Source organism: Choloepus didactylus, chromosome 2, assembly GCF_015220235.1.
Source record: "Choloepus didactylus isolate mChoDid1 chromosome 2, mChoDid1.pri, whole genome shotgun sequence".
Taxonomy (NCBI): Eukaryota; Metazoa; Chordata; class Mammalia; order Pilosa; family Megalonychidae; genus Choloepus; species Choloepus didactylus.
The window spans coordinates 226,603,804-226,617,684 of record NC_051308.1 but is presented as its reverse complement, the minus strand read 5'-3'; the positions used below and the strand labels follow the sequence as shown (position 1 = coordinate 226,617,684).

General features: G+C 46.9%; 1 protein-coding gene and 1 long non-coding RNA gene across 6 annotated transcripts in view; one reads left to right on the top strand and one right to left on the bottom strand.

Moving 5' to 3' along the window:
• Positions 1–13,881, bottom strand: part of ASAP3 (ArfGAP with SH3 domain, ankyrin repeat and PH domain 3) — a 41,666-nt gene that overhangs the window by 24,006 nt on the left and 3,779 nt on the right. The window lies entirely within an intron of this gene.
• LOC119527797 overlaps positions 13,638–13,881 on the top strand; it is a 62,882-nt gene continuing 62,638 nt past the window's right edge. The window contains exon 1 of the long non-coding RNA XR_005215472.1: positions 13,638–13,784. This is a non-coding gene — a long non-coding RNA (uncharacterized LOC119527797). The remainder of the gene's footprint in view (positions 13,785–13,881) is intronic.

Below are 13,881 nucleotides of genomic sequence, written 5' to 3'. Positions count from 1 at the left end.
TGGCCTCAAATTACTTGGGCTTGAATCCCAGCTCTATCAGTTACTTGCTGGGTGACCTTTCTGTGCCTCAGTTTCCCCATAGATGAAATGAGGATGATAAAATTTCCTACAGCACAGGGTTGTTGGGACAATTAAATGAACTCACATAGGCAAAGAGCTTAGAATACTGCGTATTATTAGATAGCTAATAATGTTATCTATTTTTAAATTAAACTGAATTTAGTTTGGGAATTTCTCTACTTTCTGTGAGCTGATTAAAGATCTACTCCCCTCCCCCCAACACACACACACAGACACAATGATCATGCTTAGCAAAATGTGGGAATCACAGATGTGGAGAGGCCACAGGGAAACCTCCGGCTCTGGAGCAGTCACAGATTGCAGATGTTACGTGTCCTAAATCCCTGCTCTGTGCCAAGCCCATTACTTGTCTCTCCCAGTCACCCTGGGTTGGCATTGTCACCCCAATTTTACAGATGAAGCTGCCAGGGGGAGAATTGTGTCCAGGCCACACAGTCCTAGATGGTGGCAGAATCATAATTTAAACCCAGGTCTGACCAAATCCAAATTCTTTTCACACTACCACGCTGTCCCACAAAAGTTAGGGGACATGGTTTCTTTGATCCTGGAACTGGAGCTACCTCTGACTCCACCACCTCAACCGTATCGCCTTACCACCCCCTCAAACTCAAGGATCAGAGGGAGACGCATTCAAAGGAAACAAGGTTGGCAGCAGTGGTGGGCCCTAACTACAAACACTCGAAGGGCTGTCCTACAGAAGACACATTAGATTTGTTAAACTTGGTCCTGAAGAGATCTCCCAGGACTGAGAGGTAGAAATTAGGAATAAAGAAACAGATTTCAACTCAGAGGGAGCATTTCTGAAGGGGAATAAGCTACCCCTTGGAAGGAGTGAGCTCCCCATCATTTGAAGTTGTCAAAGACTTCAGGTGTCGGAGAGTGATTTGGGCACTGGATTTTGGATTAGAATTGATGGCTATTTAGATTTCTTTTAAAGCTAAGAGTTTTAATGGCTCCAGGCAAGAGCCTGGCAGGCGGGTGAAACACAAAAGCAGGACATGTCTGAACTTGGGAACCAGTCAGTCCTTCAGGCAGCCTTGCATGGCTGGCCCTTGACAAAGCCTGAATTCCAGCTGCTGGCACTGCCCATGCCTTTGTGCAACCCCCCCACAACACACACACACACACACACACACACACACACACACTGCATGCTCTGGCTCGCTGGTCTGTGTTCTCTGCAGGCAAAAACCCACAGATGGCAGCACTAGGGCAATGCCCAGCTGCCCAGCCTGGAAAGGCCCTTTACATATCCCCCTTCTGGGTCAGGATTCATCAATAGGACCCATTCTTCATTCCTGTGATTTCTCAGTGCCAGCTGTGGTTACCATGGTGACTCAGTCAAGGATATAGGAGACAGAACTGCTGATGGCTAAAGCCTTCGGAGCTGCAGATTAAATTTCACTGTTAGACATTCATTCCTTTGGACTATGATATATGTGACACAGATGACCACTGCAGACATCATTAATCGATCACAGTATTTTCCCCACTGATCCTGGGTTTGGCTCACCCTTCTGCTCACAGTGCTTTTCAGTCAGCCTCTACCAATTAAACTAGAGTTAGCACAGGAGAGGAAATGTTTTTATCCTTGCTTTGGACCATGATGTTGTCCCTTGAGAGGCTAAATCACAGAATATTAGATAATCTTACACTACCTCCTCATTTTACAGACTGCAAAACAAAGGCGAGAGGACTTACTTGCACCAGGTCTCCCTGGAAATGCAAACACACTAAGGAAAAAATACAAACCAAAACTTGTATAGGGCTTTACAGTTTGTAAAGCAGTTTGTCATCCACCACTTAAGACTCACAGCATCCCAATGAGGCACCTGTTTTTACTTCCTTCTGGGCAATGAGTCAGTGAAGTTTGGAATGGTGGGGAAAATTGCCTGGGCTCACATAGCCAGAAGATGGCCAAGACACAGCTGGAGCCCAAACATATAGACTCTAACTACCTTGTTCATTCCCAGCTGGTGGTCCCCAAATCCTAGAAGTGCCTGGAGTTACTATCAGGATCCTCTGAAGCATGCTTATAGGAAGTACTACAGAACAAACTTTTTTAAATGTCTCACAAAATCAGTTTGACCATATTACAAATATGTATGCAGCTGCTATGATCAGTAAGACACAGAAGTCTTAAAAACCTTTAAACTTTGTGGTAGTTTTTTGTCATTACCCATTTTCTCAATCAAGCCATACAAAAGCACAGCTGTCATGGGAAAGTCAATGAAACTGGCATTACACCTCCTACAAGGTGGAGGGATCCTGGCTTCTTTGATCTTTGACTCTGATGCCCACAAAGATTAAATTATATGTACTATACAGTCAGTATAATAATTAAAATAGGATATTTTAATGAGCGAAGTTACCCTTAAAACACTTAATAAAATGATACATAAAACACAAAAAATGGGGCTCCTTTCTAGATTTGACTGTCAATTTACAGAAATGCAGAAGGGGAAACTTGTTCAACCACACCTGGGGATGCGAGAGTAAGCACAATCAGACCATGTGAAACTACAGTACAAACATCACCAGTTTCTTTAACAAATGAACTGCAAAAAAACGAGCAAAAATGGTGGCGGGAAAACCTTAAAAAATGTATCAACAAACAGCAATGCACAGACCTGTCTTCAATCCTGATTTTAAAAACAGCAAACGAAAAGTCATAACAATTATAACACAGGTGGAAAAGTAAAAGACTGACTGGATAATTGATGATTTAGGGAGGATTGTTAATGTTTTGAGGTACGATAATGATATTGCAGTTATATGAGAACACAAAAGGAGTTCTTCCTTTTAGAGAGACATATTGAAATATTTAAGAATGAAATGATGTGATGTTTGGGATTTGCTTCAAAATAATATGAGAGTTGGAGGAGCATGTAGGGGTGTGGACAGGGCAGAACTAGGTGATGAGTAAATGGGGGTTCATCATGCTATTCTATCTTTGTTAATAATCCAAAGTCTCCATAAGAAAAAAGTGGGAGCTGGTAAATGAGAAAAATATGATTGACCAAAATATTGATACTTGTTGAAGCTGGGTGATTCTACTAAGATAAGGGTTCTCATATTCAGAAAAATTGGGAACCACACTGCTCTAAGTTACCTGAAACATTTCCTGTAAGTTGACAGTCAAATCTAGAAAGGAGCCCCATTTTTTGTGTTTTATATATCATTTTATTAACCATATTTGACCATATTACAAATATGTATGCAGCTGCTACTAGTTACCTGAAACTAGTCCTCGACTTTATCATACCGAACTGGTGCCTTTTCAGTGGCACCTGAAACTAGTCCTCGATACCTTATCATACCGAACTGGTGCCTTTTCAGTGGCCAGTTGTCTGGGCCTGGTGTTCAATAGAGGGATGGGCTTGGCGAGAGTGGGGCCCAGGAGAAGTCAGCCTGAACCAAGGGAGGGCAAAGGACAGGTGGAGGCTCCTAGGGAGGATGTGGGAATGGGCTAAGGGTAGCGTCTGCCAACTCGACCTGCTGGCTAAAGGAGTCACCCCAGCACCATGGCCTTCTCACAAAGGACACACAGTAAAAGGAGCACAGGATGTGGGGCATGGAGCCCCCAGCCTCTCCAGGCCACAGACTTTGTACCTGCAAAATGGCAATGACAGTCATGGCTGCCCGGCCACCTCCCATTTGTCTGAGAATCGAATCACATATAGACTGCAAATTTGCTTTGTGGCCCATGCAAATGTGAACTGCCCTGTTCGTGCCATGCCCTAACTATTTTTCTGCCCACCTGTCCAACCATCCAGATCTAAAGAATGGTGGGGAGCCCCACAGGGCCCTTCCTGCAAGGAGGGGGAAAGGGTGGGATTGAGAAGGATTTGTTACATCCCACCTACTGGGCAATCCCAGCTCAATTCCAGTCCCTCGAGGTGACCTGAGGGCCCCTTAATAGCTGTCTTAGGGAATCCCAAATGAGAAAATCTGCCCCTTTCCACCCCAGTAGGGCAGAGGGAGGGCCTGCAGTACATGGGAGGAGCTTGTTCACAAATACCAAGTACCTGCTGAACACCAGGCTCTGGGCAGGTGACAGGGCTGGAGGGGTGTCAGGCCTGGTCCCTGCCCTCGGGGTGCTCACAGCCCAGTGGGGAGATGGAATATAGACAAGGATGTGCCTGCTAAGGGCTCAGCACAGACAAGGTACACACACCTCACCCCGGGATGAAGTGATGCTTCATCAGAACCTCGAAAAATGAGGAGATGCTGGTCAAGCAAAGCAGGGAAGGAGAAGATGGCTCTAAGAGAGGACAGGTGCTTCTGCAAAGTCCCCAGGGTGGGGATGCCCAGCACATCTGAGGAATAGCCAGGAGTTCACTGGAGGAGGCACTGACAGGGGCCACTGGAGAAGTGGCGAGCTGTGAGACCTCAGGGCAGACGGGGGCCTGCCAGGAGATGATGGCAATAAGGAGAGAATATGTGCTGCATATTATTGCACATAATCCTTGCAACAACTTGGGAAGTTTTCCTGATGAGGAAACTGAGGCCCAGGTAAGTTCAGGCATTTGCCCAAGCTCACACAAATAGTAAGCGGAGAAACTCAGACTTAAGCCCAGGAAGCCTGGCTCCAGAGTCCAAGCTTTTGACCAAACCCTCTAGGATTGATTCTGCCAGTGACAGGGAGGACCTGGAGGGTTGTGAGCAAGAGAGGAGCGACTTGATAAAGTCCCGTGGTAGAAAGATGAACTCTGCAGCTTGGCTGCAGACCCATGTCCAAGTGGGAGAAAGAGGGTGAGGCCTTGTCCCCAGACACGACAAGGTGACTGGGGAGCACAGTCTAGCCCTGGCCCAAAGCAGATTCCCAAACAGGAAGGACTCCAATTCCAAGCTCCTAGAATGAGTCTACTTATTATATCCAACCTCCGCTCCAGTTGCCAAGGGCTTGCTTTGGGGCATGCACTTCATGCTTGTCACCTCATTTAATCCTCCTACCAACCCTGGGAGGCCGTTATCTCCCCACCACCCCATTTTACAGATGAGGACACTGAGGTTGGAGAAGGTTAGATGACTTACTCAAGGTCATGCACGTGGCTAGGAAGTATACAGTGCCTGTCTCCAGAGCTCTCATGCAAACCATAAGGTAAATCCCAATTCTCGGAGCCTCATTTACCTGTGAAGGTAAAATGAGGTAACATGTTTTCTCTAATGGTGGGATCTCGGTGAAGCAGAAAACACTTGGGGGGAAAGGGCTTCTCGTGCACACAGCACAAGGCGTAAGACCAAGAACCTGGCCTGGAAGGTGGGGGTGGGGGTGTGAGGATGAATTTTAGGCCTAGATCTGTTGTTAGCCTCTCTGTGTGCCTCTGAGCAAGCTCCCTCATCCTGTGCCTCAGTTTCCCCACCTGTACAGTTTAGAGTTGAAGGACATGAGCTCTGAATCCCTTTCTAGGTCAACACTCTGGGACTTGGAGTGGAAGTTAATCACACTCTGCAAGGCAGCTCCAACCTCAGCTGCCCGCTCAGCAGCAAACGAGCAGGAGTAAAAGCCTCCAAATGGTTTTCATTTGGCGAAACCCCGACCACCACCACCACCACCACCACCAGCCCTGCCTGCCCACAGCTCCAGCAGTGGCTTCCCTGCAAAGCCTGGGAGCCAGGACCCAGAGCCCCAGCCTTAGTTCCGCCCCAGACCTGCGGGGTGACCTTGCCCAGTCTCCTTCCTTCCCTAGGCCTCTGACATCTCTGGAATGAAGGGGCTGGGCGGCGACATGGAAGGCTCCTGCCTGCTCTGACATTTATTATTTCAGGATTCCTCTCGCTGTTTTCTTTCCTGCGCTGCTGGAGCCATGACTGGCGGACGCCCCCTCCATGGGGCCTCCACAGACATCTCCTCAGCCCGGGCTCCTGTCCAGCCTCAGCAGCTCAGCTTCACCGGCTGCCCCTTGCAGAGCCGTAGGGAGGGAGAGGGAGTGAAGAAAGAGAGCTGCGTACTGCGCAAACCCCAATTGTCCTGGCTGGAATTTTCCTTGGGAGACTGCTCGGCAGTGGTGAGCTCAGGGAGCAAGAATTCTGCTGGACCAACCACGGAAGGTTCCCGCCAGAGCCTGGCCCCAGCCCCAAATTCCGCTGCCCCCTGGGGAGAGTCACGCCTGACTTCTCAACCAGAGCAGCGAGGGGTCCAGTGCCCCCACCCCCTGGCCTGGACAAGCCTGTCCCGCGCCCTCTTGGGCTGGCCGCCCATTGCTTACCCCTTAAACACCGGTTCTGAAGAACTCGTTGCAATTTCCTAAATCCACCAGGCTGTTTTCAGCCCCTGACCTCTGCTCATGCTGTGCTCCCTGCCCAAAGAGTACTTTCCCCCTTCTGCCTGGCAAACACTTCATCTTTCCTGACTCAGCTCCCAGGCGCTCTCCCTCACCACATCTGATCCCTCCTGCCTTTATACTGTCCTGTGCCCACTGGGGCTTTTATCAGCAGGCTCTGATTTACCATACATCGACTTCTCTACAGGGGCTGAAAACTCTAGAAGGGCAGGGATTGTCTCATTCACCTTTTTATCTATAGCACCCAGCACAGGGCCTGGCACATAGATGTCAATCAACGTTTGTGGAATGAATGAATGAATGAATGAATATGAGCAAGGTCTTCTAGGAACACTGAAAAGGCAATAGGGAGTTAAAAGCTCAGGGTTTCACATCAAACTGTCCCAAAGTCCAAATTCTGATTCTAGTACTCTTAACTGCATGACCTGGGGCAAGCGACTTGGCCTTTCTGAGCCTCCATTTCCCCCACTTCACAGGATTGTGTGAGGAGTGAATGCAATCAGGCCTTGAAGCACGTAGCCCAGTGTGGGACACACAGCAAGGGCTCCATGTCACCTATCCTGCCCAGCAGATATACCTCTGCATCCCCAGGCCTCAGACACACCCCCAGGCTGCCCAAGGAACCACCTGGAGGGCTTTAAAAAAATAAGGATGCCCAGGCCTCACCCCAGACCTGTTATGTCAGAGTCCCTTGGGGCAGAGGTGAGGGGCTGGGAGGGTGGCGTCACTAGTGCAGTGAGTGATTAAACAGTTCTCGGGCCAAACTGCCCAAGTCCAAATCCTGCTTTTGCCACCTACTGCTAGTAGAGATGCCAGATTTAGCAAAAAATACCTACGGGACATCAGTTAAATTTGAATTTCAGATAATCAATGAATAGTTTTTAGTATAAGTATGTCCAAATGTTGCATGGGCATCTTGCATTTTATCTGGCAATAATGCTTACTAGGTTATTTCACCTCTCTATGCCTTAGTTCCTTACCTGAAGATTTCAAGGGTTAATGTATGGTAAGTGCTTTCCGCAGTGCCTGGATGCTCTGTGTTTGCTATTCCTATTTTTTAGTGGTTTAAAGACAAACCAGACAACACACATGAACCTTGAAAACATAATGCTTAGTGAAAGAACCCAGAACAAAAGACCACATAATGCATGATTCCATTTATATGAAATGTCCAGAATAGGCAAATCCATAGAGACAAAAAGTAGATTAATTGTTGTCAGGGGCTGTACTGGTTTCTTTTTGGGGTGATGGAAATGTTTGAAAATTAGATAGTGGCGGTGCCTGCATAACACTCTGAATAAACTAAAAACACTAAATTTTACACTTTAAAATGGTGAGTTTGATGTTGTATGAATTTTATCTCAATAAAAATAAATGTATCTAAAAGTAACCCAGGGGATTCTTATGAGTTCTGGGTAGGCTCTCAGCAAATGTCTGATGAATGAATGGACAGGAGAGAGCAGAGGGCAGGGCTGAGGGGAGAACCCGCCTTGTTCAAACCCAGACACAGCTCGTCATTCCCGACACCTCCAAGGTACACGAGATTTCTCTCTGCTTTGGCTGCCAAGACAGGCACAGACAATTTCATCCCTCAATCATGGTAATTACCTCATCCCTGCTTCAAGATACAATTATCTTCCCCTTTTCTGTGTGGTTCCTGAACTCTTTACTTACCCTGTGTACAGGTGTACTTGTGTTTTTAGTAGAAGGAAATTTTTAAAAAGTATTAAGTACCTGTTATGTGCCAGGTGTATGTTAGATGCTTTATATATAATCCCCTCAAATAACCCCATAAGATCATTATCATCCCTGATTTACAGATGTGGAAACTGAGATTCAGAAAGGTTAAGTCATTTGCCCAAGATCAAATCCAAGTCTGCTGGACTTCAGTTATTAGTTTCTCTCCAAAGACCTGAGCCATGTCCCTGTGTCCACGGCTGTGAGTTTTCAAGGGCATAAGTCTGCCTTCTCTTACCCAGGTGGAGGCCTCATCTAGTCATCTCCATATCCCCAGACCCTACCCTTCAGCTCTGGACACAGCAAGTTTTCAAGAAATGTAGCTAAAGACTTGCCATCCTTAAGTGAGCTCACTCACCACAGCAGTTTTTACCCAGACTGCCCAGGCCTCACCCCCGGGGAGATTCTGATTCAGTGGGTCTCGGTGGAGCCCACAGCATCTGAGGTGATTAAAAGCTCAACCAAGGTCAAAACCGGGCAGGGTTTTGAACCTTCAGCAGCTGTTCCCATCCACTCCACACAAGCTTCAGCGGCAGCCTCCCATCCACTCCAGTGTGCCTCCAGTGTTCCTGGGCCCTGCCCTAGAGCCTGAAGAACTCACTGTCCCTCCCTCGGTCTCACTTCCTCATCTGCTTTGGGCCCAAGTGCTAGGCCCACTGAAGGGACCTTCCAGCAATAAGGTGTGGCTGAGGACTCTATATGATCCAGTCGCTTTCAGGGAGAGCATTTTCCTTCTGCTCTGATCTGAAGTTCCCATTTCTGTCCCCAGAACTGCCTGTGTCACCTCAAAGTCTAGAAAAAGCTGAACATCAGACAAGGAAGTGAGCACTGAAGAAGACTGACATTTAGGGAGAGGAAGAAACTAAGAGACCAGACTCAAGGCTGACAACTCTTGTGCAGAGGCAGCCTGGTAGGGAAAGGGGCTGGGCTCGATGGAGCCGAGTTCCAATCTCATCCCGGAACACCCTTCTGCCCCCAGGTCCCTCTAACCACCACCCTATGTCTCTGTTCCCTTTCTCAGGAAAACGCCTCCCCCTCCCCCTTCTCAAGTTAGTCCAGTCTGGTGTGGAAGGGGAAAATAGCACTGAACATGTTCTAGGTCACCGACACATTGCCAAATCCAGGTCATATCTCTGTCATCTTCTTGTTTTACTTTAGACATCTGGGCAGCATCTGACACAGCTAAGCGTCGCCCCCTCCTCAAAATATTTATCTCCTGGCTTCTGAGGCCTCAGATTTCCCTCCTTCCTCACTGGTAGCTCCTTCTCAGTATCCTTTACTAACTCCTTCCTCTCCCAATCTCTCAATATTATAGCTCCCGAGAGCTTGGGCCTGGGCCCTCTTCATTACTCTCCCTAGGTTGATCTTATCCATCCCAAAGCTTTAAATTCCAGCTTTTCTGGTTTGCTAATGCTGCCGTTTTGCAAAATACCAGAAATGGATTGGCTTTTATAAAGGGGATTTATTAAGTTACAAATTTAAAGTTCCATTGCCATAAAAGTGTCCAAACTAAGGCACCAACAAGAAGATACCTTCACTGAAGAAAGGCCGATGTCATCTGGAAAAACTTTGTCAGCTGGGAAGGCACGTGGCTGGCTTCTGCTTTTCCTTTGCTCCCAGGTTGAGTTTTAAAATGGCTTGCTCCAAGCCATTATCCTAAACCGACAACGGCTGTAACTGGGGTGCATGAGCTATGGAGGCAGATAGTCCTCCAGAGGGGAGGATGAGAAGTCTAATGTTTGGACTGTTTTGTCTCAAAATCACCACAAAATAAAAGTGTAGAAGATGAAAAAAAAAAAAAAAATTTGGCTTTCTCCAAAATGTCCCCAGGTCTCTCTTAGCTTCTTCAGCTTCTGTGCATCTAAGCATTGGGGTCCTCTCAGCTTCTCCAGAGCAAACTCTGGGCTAGCATCTCCAAATGTCTCCAACCATCTCCAAATGTCAGCACCAGTGTCAGCTCTTAGCTTCTTAGCTTCCAAAATGTCCCTCTTAGCTGCTCTGAGCTCCTTCTGTTTGTGAGCTCTTTTATAGGACTCCAGTGATTAAATCAATACCCACCCTGAATGGGTGGGGTGCATTATCTCCAAGGAAATAATTTAACCAAATGTTTCACTCACAGCTGACTGAGTCACATCTCCATGGAAACACTCAATCAAAAGATTCCACCCTAATCAACACTAATATGTTAGCCCCCACAAGACTGCATTAAAGAATATGGCTTTTGGGGGGACATAATAAATCCAAACTGGCACACCAGCTAAAACAATGTATTCATGGACCATCTGCATGGGAATCTCCTGAGGTGCTTATAAAAAATCCAGATGTCCAGACATTCCCATGCATTGGCAATCTGCTGTCAAGGACATCTGTCATTTTTTGCCAATCTGGCATCTGAATCTAACTTCCTTTCTATGTCTATAGAAATCCTTGTGCAGCCTCGGCAGAGCCTAACTTCTATTGAAGCTGAAAAGACCAAATGCTTGCTTTCCCAGCCTCCCCTGCAGCAGGGATACCGGCACATGACCTAGGCTCAACCAATCAGAGAAGTATTCACTGCAGACTTTGAATCAGGAGCAGAAAGTAGAAGATCCATTCTAATGCCAGTGGCAACAGCCAGTGATGGTGCCCAGTGTCCAGGGCACAGTGACAATATAAGTTGTGGTGGTGGTTCTGTGTGGCAGCAAATTGGCCTCACCAAACTGGCTCAGTGGTGTGATTTTGGCTGAGATTCTGCCTGATGTCCAGCCTCCTTTATCCCTCCTTGGTTCTTTAGCTTTCCAGAAATTTTGTGAACTACTGAATATTCCATTTCAATGCACTCCTTTCCTATTTAAATCAGCTCAGGTTGGTTTCTGTTGCTTACAATAAGAACCCTAAGAAATACCTACTAATTGGTCTCTTGGAATGATGCTGGAGACTCTGCATCTTAACACATTTGGCAGATGATTCCTACGGATGCAAGTTTGAAACCCACCATCTCAATGCTGACAACTCTCAAAATAGTATTCCCAGCCCACTCTTTTCCTCTGAGCTCCAGACTCATACATCCAACTGACTTTTGACATCTCCACTTGGATGCCTCAATGACCTATAAGATGTATAAACAGAATTCCTGATTTTTCCCCAAGCCCATTCATTGCTCTCCCAGACTTCTCTTTCTCAGTACATGGCAGTGCCCTTCCATCAGAAATTTGGGAACTATTCTGACCACTTCCCCATTCACTCCACTAGCAAATCTTGATGTTACTATTTATAAAATACTTCCAAAATCTGTCCACTTCTCTCTTCCTCCACTAATCCCAACTCTATTCATACCACCACCATTTCCCTGAAAAACTGCAACAGTCTTCTCACTGATCTCCTTGGGTCCTCTCCAATCTAGTCTCCAAACAGCAACTGGATCAGGTTGCTTGCCTGCAAAATCAGTAAAATTCAAACTTGTGACAAGGACTTACAAGCCTGAGTGTGATCTAGCCCTGCCTACCTTCCCAAAGTCATCCGGCATGGCTCTTCCATTTTCCCACCACTATGCCCCTGCCACTTTGGCCTCCCTTCAGTGTCACATATCCTTTAGGTTCTTTACTGGCTCAGGGCCTTTGCTAAGTTGTTCCCTCCATCTAGAGTGCCTTCACACCATTATTCTCTATTCATGTTACTTTTTTGTTTTCTTCTTCTATTCATTTTTTATTCAATCAATATTTTCCTGAGCACCTACTGTCAGCCAGGTGCTATGGTAAGTAGTAGGGATACAATGAGGAGGTTAGATTTTATTCTCATAGAACTCAAAATCTAGTGAAAAAACAGATCTTAATAGAATAATTATACAAATAAATGGAAAAGTTATCTGTGATATGTGTTACAAAGGGGATGCAGTGCTACTAAAGGGAATTGAGCCGGTGTAAAAGGAGAGAGACCAGTTAGGAGGCCACTGCTGTTTTCCAAGGGAGAGATGATGATGGTTTGGGCCACAGTCGAGACATAGACAAGTGGGTAGACTGCAGACAGGCTCAGAAAGTCAAAGTGATGACCCCTGGTGATGAAGTGTACATGTGGAGGTGTGAAGCTTCTGGTTTGTGTAACAGAATAGAGGGAGGTGCCACTGACTGAGGCAGGGAATGCTGGGAGGACCAGCCTGGGGGGAAAGTTCATCTGTGTGGTATTGGATACATTGGACAGCTAAACAAAACCATGAGGAGAGCAGTTGGGTCTCCTAATGGTTCTGCATCTGGGCTGGAGGTACAAATCGGTGAGTCATCTAGAGACTAGAGGGGAAGAGATCGCCCAGTAAAGGGGCTAACGTGCCTTGAGGTGAGGGGGATGAGCCTTCATGCCATTTATCACATCTCACGTACAACTGTTGATTTGTCTGTTTACCTGTTTATTGCTTGTCTTCCCCAAAAGACTAGATGCTCTACCAGGCAGGGACTACATCTTTTTACTCAGAAATGTGTCTACCCAGTGCCTAAAACAGGGCCTGGCACAGAGCAGTCCTCATTAAATATTTGTTGAATTAATTAAATCCCAGCTTCCTCATTTTATCAACTATGTGATCTTAGGCAAGAAATTAACCTCCCAAAGCCTCAGTCTTCCTATCTGTAAGACGGAGATCTCACTTTCTTCATAGGGTTGTTCTAAGGATAAAATGAGATAATTTATATAAGAGCCTATAGTAAAATGTACATAGAGCTTCTATTTACTGACATAGAAAGTGGGGAGAAATTACTAGATAGAGTCCAAACATCTAGGGAAGGGGCGGGATCAGGTAGCCAAACTTCTACTGCCACGTAGTCAAAGCCAGGCCCTCACAAGTGGGGCCCAAGTCTTTTCCTCCTGCTACCTACCTTGTGACAAAAAGTTTCCCTCAAAACCTTGGAGACAAGTAATTTTTTGTTTGACCTGGGGTAGGCTATTTCCCTTCTCTGGATCTCTGTTACCATAGCAGGATTTCTCTGTTCCCCAAGACTTGGCCATCCCACAGGTTCAGAATGTGCTGGGCACTGTCTTGGTGGTGGTGCCCCTTGGCAGGGCCAGCCTTATCCAACCTTGGGCAACGTGATTGTTTCCTGCTGCCCAGGACAAAGCCTGAATGCTGCACAAGCATTCAAGGCCCTTCAAGTCTGGCTGCATCCCCTTAACTTTCCAGTTCCTCTTTTCAATTCCCCTTGACCTGAACTTTCCAAACTGAGATTGTTCATTACACCTGGACAGCCAGGGAGGCACAAAACAGTGCCTTGCCCTGGAGCCTGGACTTTTCCAAATGGAGAGTAATTGCCATGGACATTTCTCAGGGGGCTGTCTAGGACTTGCCCCTCTTCTCTGAGAAGGACCCCTTCCCACAGGGTGGATCCCAGGGGCCATGTTTACCCTGCCCAGGTCTATCCCTCCATGACCTCTGCTGATGAAAGCAGGGGTGGAGACCTGGCTTCTGGAAACAATCCAGAAACTGGGCCAGGCCATCAACCTCTCTGCCAGGAACTTGGAAGTGGGACAAAGGACTGGCTCTGGTTACCTTCAGACACTGGACCAGTGAGGCCATGTGAGTGTGGGGGTGAAGCTGGGCTTCGGGCCTGTGAGACGATGAGTGAGCAAAAGCACTGATCAGTTGTGCAGAAAGAAACAGAGGCAAGAGAGAGTGAGAACTCAGCTCCTGATGACTCTCCAGTCTCGAGTTCCAGGCCGGTGAGTCCACCTTTACTTACTGCTCTTCAATTCCATGAGAGACCCCTAATTCCTTAAAACAAATTCCCCTTCAACATAAATGAACTTGTGGAGACTT